Here is an 8139-nt window from a genome sequence, read left to right on the forward strand (position 1 = left end):
AAAAAATAAATTTAAAAAAAATTAAAAAAGACAGATTACAGCTACCGAGCCGAGGTGGGGTTTGGCGAGGACAGCATCTGTCAAAGGATCGTGCGGGGCGGGCTCGAGCCCACGGGACATAAGCGAAACGTCACAAAGGGCCCTGGTTACCAGGGTGCGCGTGGGGGACGCCTGAGGCCGGTGGGCGCCAGTGCTCCTCGGCTGCCCGCAGGGCCAGCTGTGCCGTGGTCTGCTGCTGTCGCCGGGGCCGGTTCGCGTTCCCGCCAGAACGCAGAGCTGTCTCAGCTGCTGGTTGTGGCCCGGCCAGGCCGTGGTTAGCGCCGCCACAGCCAGAGCAACCTCACCGCCATGGAGGTGCCCAGGGCTGCCCCTCAGCCATACTTGGGGCTGGTCCTGGGAAAGCTGTGCAGGACTTTGGCAGCAGCGCCTGATGATCTGAGACCGGGCCCTGGTTTTCCATGGGAATTGGTGATATGTGCGGCTCTTCCTGGGTTTTTTCTTCTCTTGTTTTTGTGGAGAAGTGTTCAATCGGTTAGAAGCCGGCTTTATGTAGGAAGAGAGAAAAAGCTTGCTGAAGAGCTTTCTGGACTAAATGAAGAAAAATGTAAACTACTTGAAAAATTGAGCGTTGTTCAAGACGAGTATGAAGGCTTAGAGTCAGCTTTGAAGGATGCCAGCTTTGAGAAGGAGTCAACAGAATCACGAAGTTTGGAGGCAACCTATGAAAAGCTGAACAGGTCCAAATCTAAACTTGAGGATGAAATCGTCTTTCTAGCAAAAGAATTAAAAGAACAGAAATCTAAACATTCTGAGCAAGATGAATTGATGGCAGATATTTCCAAAAGGATACAGTCCCTAGAAGATGAATCCAAATCCATCAAGTCACAAGTAGCTGAAGCCAAACTAATCTGCAAAATATTTCAAATGAATGAAGAATGTCTGAAGGTGGCAATAAAAGATACCTTGAATGAAAATTCCCAACTTTCTTCTTTTTTTTTTTTTTTTGTCCTTTTTTGTGACTGGTAAGGGGATGGCAACGCTTGGCTTGGTGTCATCCGCACCGCGCTCAGGCCGTGAGCGCACCTGCCATTCCTATCCAGGATCCGAACCCACGGCCGGAGTGCTGCTGCGCTCCCAGTGTCACACTCTCCCCAGTGAGCCACGGGGTAGGCCCTTGAGGCCCATTCTTAAAAGACTGATCTTTGGATTGCAGACCCCAATGGTCCTTTAAATGTCACATGATGACAAGCAGTGTTCTGGAGCCAGATGATCTTACACAAATCCCACCCCTCAGCACCAACTTCCTACGTAGGCTTGAGACAAGATGTTTAATCTTCCTATGTCGTTTCTTCAGGTAATAAATTAGAGATTATAATAGTACCAATACATTGTTTTAAAAATTAGTGAAGTTAAATCAACTAAATACCTTAGAACAGTGCCTAGCATAAATTAAGTGTTCTACAGTATCAGCCATTATAATCCCTGAACCAGAAAGTGATGACAACTGCATTTGACAAGACGAAGTATGAGGAATTTCACAGACATAGTACTTTTTGACGACTCTTCTTGGGAATTGGGTGGGCTATTAATATGCACTTCTAACATGTCAACTTCTCAGTCACTCATGCTCACTGGCAAGGATCACTTCCACTGAGATTGATCATGGAAATTAAAACTCAGTTATGCATTTTAAAAGTTATAATTTCTAATTCTTTATAAGAAGCCTGTATTTCTTTCAAACACTTGAAGTAGGTTAGTGGATAAAATCAGAAGCAAATACCACAATCAATCAAACAAAACTTAACATGAGTTTATAACCATTCTAAATAGATCAAATTTTTTCTTTTTGCTTTCATACCTCCTAAAATTTGATTTCACTTAGAAAAGGAGCTTGTAGTTACCTAAACAAATTTTATCAAAAATTAAAATTTTCTCAAATTACTGTTTCATTCTCTTTCTGCTTCAGACTTTCTTCTCTTTTTTACCAGGAAGTCTTTTAACCGTAAGGTGGCTCTCGTACATTTTTTTAAGCACTCAGAATATCCTGATTCCTTATTTTTATGCTACACTAAAAAGATACATTGAAGAAGGAAGAAGTAAATTTTAAAGTATGTATAACAGCTCTCAAAAATTATAGTATGCAATTGGTCTTACCTATAGCCTAAAAACCTATTTAAGTCAAAGGAAACAATATGTTACTTGAAAAAAAGTGATAGCTGAGCATTGAGAAAAGTTAAGAATGCTGGACAGAACACACTAAATAAAAAAAATAGAATCATGAGGAGAATGTTAGGAAACTCTATAGTTGCAGAGTTAAACGAAAACAACAGATTTATTGAGCTCATATTATGTGCCAAGTTCTGCAGTAAATGCTTTTCATGAATCATGTCATTTTGTCTTTATATAACGCCATGGGATATTTGTCATTATTTTCCCAATACTACATATGAAGATAATGAGATATAGTAATTTGTACTCTTTTACATTATTAGGAAGTAATAGCATGGTGATTTGAACTAAAGAAGCTTAATTTGGAAAAACATACTTCACTACAATATCACACTNTCCCAAAATGGTGCTCACTTAGATGATCAGCCAAAAGGAGCTTTGAAGAAACTGATTCACGTTGCTCAGTTAAAGGCTTCTTTAAAAACTCTAGAAGAAGAAAGAAACCAAATTTAAACTCAGTTGTCTGAAGTAGATGAAACAAAGGAAGAGCTTATAGAGCATATTACAAATCTCCAGACCGAACAAGCATCTTTACAGTCAGAAAACACACGAACAAGCATCTCTACATTCAGAAAACACACAGTTGGAAAGTGAAAATCAGAAGCTTCAGCAGAAACTTAAAGTAATGACTGAACTGTATCAAGAAAATGGAGTGAAACTCCACAGGAAATTAATAGGAGAGGAAAAAGACCGGTTAGAGAATGAGGAGAAACTTTCCAAAGTGGAAGAAAAGATCAGCCACACAGCTGAAGAACTGGAGACCTATAGAAGGCGAGCCAAAGATGTGGAAGAAGAACTGGAGAGAAGCATTCGTTTTTACCAAGGGCAGATGACTTCCTATGAGAAAAAAGCACATGATAATTGGGTGGCAGCTGAGACTGCTGAAAGACACCTCAGGTATTTAAGGAAAGTAAATGTTTCCAAGAGGCAAAAATTAGCTGAAAGAGTTTACATTTGAACTTTTCAAAAAAGATCCTTATGCACTTGATGTTCCAAATACAGCACTGCACTTGATGTTCCAAATGCAGCATTTGGAGGAGAGCATTCCCCATATGGTCCCTCACCACTGGGTCAACCTTCATCCGAAACGAGAGCTTTTCTCCCTCCACTCAGACTCTCACCTTTGACTCCAGGGCGAGGAGGAGGAAGAGGCTCAAGAGGCCCAGAGAATACTCTGGACCATCAGATGACCAATGAAAGAGGAGAATCTGGCTGTGATAGGTTACCTGATTCTCATGGAGCACCTTCTGGATTCCTGTCACCTCCATGGGAACAGCACTTGAGGATGATGATCTCTCCACCAGGCCAACCATGTTCTGATCCAGCTCTTCTTCCACAAAGGCAAGACAGATTTTATTCTACTCCCGGTAGACCGTCTGGACCAGCAGCACTTAGAAGTTGTAATATGCCTTCTTTGGATAAAGTAGATGAGCTGAAGTCTTCACAAATGGAATCCAGTAGAAATGATACCAAAGATGACCTTGGTCATGTAAATGTGCCTAATTCATCTGTGCCTGCTGAAAGTGAAGCACCTGGCCCTGGCTTTGTTCCTCCACCTTTTCCTGCAATCAGAGGTCCAGTGTTTCCAGTGGATATGAGGGGTCCATTCATGAGAAGAGAACCTCCTTTTCCTCCACCTCCTGCAGGAAGCATGTATGGAGCTCCCCGCAATTATTTTCTACCAAGGGTTTTCCCTGTTCAGCCACCACCTCCATTGGCAATGAGGAATGTCTATTCACTGAGGGGCTCTCCTCCTTATGTTCCTCTAAGAGTTGGATTTGAACCCCCACCCCTACATTCTGAAAGTAGGGGTGAGTTCCCTTCAGGGTCGATTCTGCCCTCAACTGAGCCTGCTCCTGAAGTCCAGAACCACAGCAAGAAACCTGATGATATTTTTGGTCTCTCTTCATAAATAGTTTTGAATTATCTTTCATTTTCAGTTTAAGTAACTACTTCTTTTGCTCTAATTGAAGCTTAATAGAATTACAATTTGCAGGATAGTATTTTGTAAATAAAGATGATTTAAATATGAAAAAAAAAAAGATTTTGTTTCATAAGGGAAAGAAGGTTGAGAAAGGTCTTTGGAAAATATGTGTATAAAAGCAAACTTATTTCATAATGCCTAAAACAGCATCTTTAACATAGTAATCATTTATGCATATCTCTTCATTAATCCATTCATTCATCATTCGGTATTTTAAAAATTAAATTCATACAATATGTCAGGAATTCTTTTCTGCTCTTGGAATATTGAAGTGAATGAAACAAATCGAGTTCCTTTTTTTCTCAGTCTGAGTAGAATATAAAACATAAAGATCATAAGTACATAAGTAAGTAAATAAATAATCCCATAATGCATGCTATGCAGTAAAGGGGAAACCACATGGGTAAGAGGTAGACGGTGAAGAGAGTGGCGTTGATGGAGTATTCGTGTTATTTCATCCCATGTGTAGGATAGTCAGGGAACGCATTCAGAGAAGGCCACGTTTGAGTTGAGACTTGAATAAAGAGAAAGATCAAGATGTGTGTATATATGGGGGAGTGTGAATTATAAGTAAGCACAAGTCCCTAAGACCAAGAATGCTTCCAGCATTCGAGAAAACACCAGAAGGGCTTGTCTGGCTGAATGAGTGTGGGGGAGCAGGTGATATACGACATGAATTCAGAGCCCTTTAGACTACAGAGAAACCTTTCAACTAGATTTGGTGCATAGTGGGAAGCCCTTGTAGGTTTTAGGCAATGAACCGACATGACCTGACTTACATTTAGTTGATTATTCTGGCTGATCTGCGAAAAGAAGCCATAGAAGAGTAAGAGAAAAGTAGGGAGACCAGTTCAGAAGCTGGTCCAGTCAACACATTGAATAAATGCTATTGGATTCAAGCAGATAATTCTTCCAGTTAGCTGTGGTTGAATGAAATAGAAGAAATATATTGGCTAGTCTACTATGTCCCCTGAGGTCACACTAATCATTTTTAAAAACTATAAACGATTCAAATATTCTATAAATGATTCGGGCTGGCCCGGTGGTGCACTGGATAGTGCGCTGCTTGGGAAGCGCGGCAGCGCTCCCGCCAGAGGGTTCGGTTCCCACATACAGACCGGCTCCCGCTCACTGGCTGAGCGAGGCGTGGGAGCAACACCGAGGTTTGCAATCCCGTTGCCGGTCCCTGGTCCGGTACGGGGGCAACACTGAGGGTTGCGATCTGTTGCCGGACACGGAAAAAAAGACATAAGACAAAAAAAAAAAAAAAAATATATATATATATATATATATATAAATGATTCAAATATTCAAATTACTTTACATAAAAGTATTTTCAGAAGATGTCTCATTAAGCTCCATTAAGAAAGCTAAAATTGCTTGAACTGATTGGCTAATACCTAAAAGTGATCGAAATGTGTGGCTATACACAGCAGGATAATTCTTTTTTAGACCAAATTCATAGAGTCAATATTTCTCTTGTAGTGGTCCTTAAACATAAGCAATCCCTGGTTGTTCCACCTGGTTTACACAAGTCCCTGGGAGTGCACATAATCAAACACTCCCACTCATAGTAGGTCGAGCCACAAAATATTTTCTCACGCTTGGGAATGTTTCTCTGGGCACTAAAGCAATTGGTTTCTGGAAATGTTAGCGTTAACGGGCTCACTGTCAATACAGCAGGAAATATTTTTGGTACCTGTTGAATTAGGAGCTTTCTTGACCACTGCCTATTAAGTCAGACAAATGAAAAATTTTAGTCTATTTGAGTTAAAAATGAGCATTTTAATTGCAAACATTCATTGATTTTGAGGTAGAGAGAGAAGAGAGAGGGAAACACAGAGAGAAAGAGAAAGAGCATTGAACAGATTAAACAGAATTAAACAGATTGAACAAGATGGTCAGATTAAAGTCTTCACATGCCAGAAAAGGGAAAAAAAAAAAAAAAGAAAGAAAAAAGAAGAAGACGACGTATAGTACTGATGACTGTTAAGGAAAATACTATACTTCTAGAGAATTAGATGTTAAGAGAATTCAAATACCAAGTGCAGATAATGTCATTGTAATATTGACACATTTAGAACAGAGATGTAGTAGACTGCAGTGTAGAACATGTATAATGTAAATTGTTATCTGGGAGACAAACATTTATTAGGTTATTTTAAGGGGTTTATTGTGAATCACTATTTTGAAAAAAAAAAGCTTTTTTTTGCATGCAGTTAATTATGAAGATGGAGAAAAACAACTTAATCTCAAAGCTCAAAACACATGATCCTTTCTTTTCTTTTTTTTTTTTTTTTGGACTGGTCTGGTCCTTTCTTTCTTTTCTTTTCTTTTGTTTTTTAGACTGGTCTGCACCACGCTCAGCCAGTGAGCACGCACGGGCCCTCCCTATACAGGGTCCGAACCCGCAGCCTCAGTGCTTCCAGGGCGGCACTCTCTCGAGTGAGCCACGGGGCCGGCCCAAAACGCATGATCTTTTCTGATGGGACTATCCTGTCTCAATGTTGAGATCACTTTACTCAGATAACATTGTAACCTTCTGCTTTTTGACAGTCTCCACATGGCCTTTGAGTCATCTTTGATATTATATTTGGATAGTGGGAAAAATTATTGTTATTCATATTTAAGCACATCAAATCAATTAAGAGATAGTTACCTTGTGTATCTTCAATATATATACATATATATATATATATATATGTATTATGTACGTAGAACATCAAAACATATTAATAGCAAATGTCCTTCCTCAGTTTTCTATAAACAGTGATTCTGCATAATTGCTTAGAACGTTTGCTATATTGTAGATAGCCGTGGAATGATGAACCTTATTCAAACCAACAGTGTTGTTAAGTACCGATTTGAATTCAACTGTATACTAGTCATTTTGGGGAAAGAAGAAAAGAAGACACAACGGTTCCTGTTCTCTGAAAGCTTGGGATGCAGCCTACAAAATGAATCCATGAAAGGTAAGAAGTATGCTTCCTGAGTAAAGGGAAAGAAAGGACCCCTCTCTGCCTCACAAATGGGGCTAGATCAGATAAGTATACATGGAAAAGACACCACTTAGAGCTGAGAATATTTGTTAGAATTTTGACAAAGGAAAAGGAGTAATAAATGCATATTGTACAGAAGAGTTTAAAAAAACAGATAATGGGAAAGGAAAATGCAGAGTAGGCTTGGGAAATGCTTACTTTTGAAGGTTAGTTGGAGCCTAGTTAGTGTAGATAAGGGGAAGGAAGAACAGGTAAGCAACAAGGATTGGAGCCAAATCCTGGAAGATCTTGAGGGCCATTCTTTTTTTTTTTTTTTTTTTTTTTTTTTTTTTTTTTCTCCTTTTTTGTGACCGGTAAGGGGATCTCAACCCTTGTCTTAGTGTCGCCTGCACAGCACTCAGCCAGTGAGCACTCCGGCCTTCCCTATATAGGATCCGAACCTGTGGCCGCGGGCTAACAGCGCAGCAGTCTCCCTAGTGAGCCATGGTTTCGGCCCACGAAGTTCAGAACTTTTGTGTGTGTGTGTGTGTCTTTTTTTTTCTTTTTGCGACCAGTAAGGTGATCGCAACCCTTGGCTTGGTGTCGCCCGCAGCGCTCTCAGCCAGTGAGCGCAGCGGCCATTCCTAAATAGGATCCGATCCGGCGGCTGGAGCGTAGCTGCGCTCCCAACGCTGCACCTTCCCGAGTGCGCCGCGGGGCTGGCCCACAAAGTTCAGTCTTTTAAGAATGGCCCTCAAGGGCGGACCCCATGGCTCACTCGAGGACGGTGATAATGGTAATAACACGCAGCGGATGAGAGGCAGCCCTGGCCTCCAAGTCTGCGGCGCGATCCGCAGACCCCTCCAGGCGCCCGGGTCTCTATCCTTGGCAGACCCAGTGCACCGTCCGCTCCATCGCCGCCGGCGCCGTCTCAGCCCTGAAATCCGC

The 8139-nt window shown here is 41.1% G+C and overlaps 1 pseudogene; it reads left to right on the top strand.

Annotated features, from left to right (window-relative positions):
• Nucleotides 1-302: 302 nt before the first annotated feature.
• On the top strand, nt 303-4116 carry LOC103583201 (annotated as a pseudogene).
• Nucleotides 4117-8139: the final 4023 nt, after the last annotated feature.

The sequence above is a fragment of the Galeopterus variegatus genome, unplaced genomic scaffold (assembly GCF_000696425.1).
Source record: "Galeopterus variegatus unplaced genomic scaffold, G_variegatus-3.0.2 Scaffold20531, whole genome shotgun sequence".
Taxonomy (NCBI): Eukaryota; Metazoa; Chordata; class Mammalia; order Dermoptera; family Cynocephalidae; genus Galeopterus; species Galeopterus variegatus.